General features: G+C 37.4%; 1 non-coding gene across 1 annotated transcript; it reads left to right on the forward strand.

The window, feature by feature from the left end:
• The first annotated feature begins 250 nt into the window (after positions 1-250).
• LOC139850794 (small nucleolar RNA R71) lies at positions 251-357 on the forward strand. Its single transcript, XR_011760174.1, has one exon. It is a non-coding gene; the product is annotated as a small nucleolar RNA R71 (small nucleolar RNA).
• Positions 358-1,134: the final 777 nt, after the last annotated feature.

Here is a 1,134-nt window from a genome sequence, read left to right on the forward strand (position 1 = left end):
CTCGACAGCATCTATTTTTGCGGAAATGGAATCTAAGTCATGGCTAGAATCGGCTCTAGCTGCTTTAGATGATCTAACGATATCTTTTTCTTGGTGCCACTCATGTGAGTGGGAAGCAGTGTTATCAATAATTTTATAAGCATCAGTTTCGGTTTTCTTCATAATAGAACCACCAGCTGCTATGTCTATGTCTTTTCTTATAGTGATGTCGCATCCTTGGTAGAATATTTGTACTATTTGACAGGTGTCTAAACCATGTTGCGGACATCCTCTTAATAACTTTCCAAATCTTGTCCATGCCTCATATAGAGTTTCATTTGGCTTCTGTGGAAACGTAACAATTTCTCCTTGAAGTCTTACGGCTTTAGATGCCGGAAAGAATTGTTTAAGAAAATTTTCAACTAAAATATCCCATGTATAAATTGCCCCTTCAGGTAACGATTCCAACCAATCTTTGGCTTCTCCCTTTAAAGTCCAGGGAAATAACATGAGATATATCTGTTCATCCTCCACTTCTCTTATTTTAAATAGTGTGCAGATCCTATTAAAGGTACGAAGATGTTCGTTTGGATCTTCCTTCGGCGCACCACTAAATTGGCATTGATTAGTCACCATATGTAGAATTTGTCCTTTGATTTCATAATCTGGCGCATTAATGTCTGGATGAGTAATTGCGTGACCTTGGCCAGTGCGTTTAGCTCGCATTCGGTCTTCCATACTTAAAGGTTCTGTTACTTCCATAATTGAATTTGTTGAATCGGAATCACTAGAGGATTCTGATTTAATGGTTCATTCCTCAACAATCTCTGTTTGAATAATTGGTGATTCCGGAGGAAAAATTAATGGTTCAGGATCTACGAATCGTCCCTGAATATTTTCCGGATTCTCAATTGTGAGGTCGGGTTCAAAAAATAGATTATCAGAAATTTGAATTGGAGTACTTGGTCGACTGGATGACGATTCTAAAGAAAAATCAACGGCGGTAATATTAGCTAGATGTCTTGATCGAGTTACAGGTGGTGAATGTACAAAAGGCGGTGAACGTCTTGCTCGGTGCATTCACTGAATATCCTATTAGTTTTTAAAAGGAAAGAAAAATTATATAAGTTATCCAATTAATAGACTTTTCTGATT

The sequence above is a fragment of the Rutidosis leptorrhynchoides genome, chromosome 5 (assembly GCF_046630445.1).
Source record: "Rutidosis leptorrhynchoides isolate AG116_Rl617_1_P2 chromosome 5, CSIRO_AGI_Rlap_v1, whole genome shotgun sequence".
Classification (NCBI taxonomy): domain Eukaryota; kingdom Viridiplantae; phylum Streptophyta; class Magnoliopsida; order Asterales; family Asteraceae; genus Rutidosis; species Rutidosis leptorrhynchoides.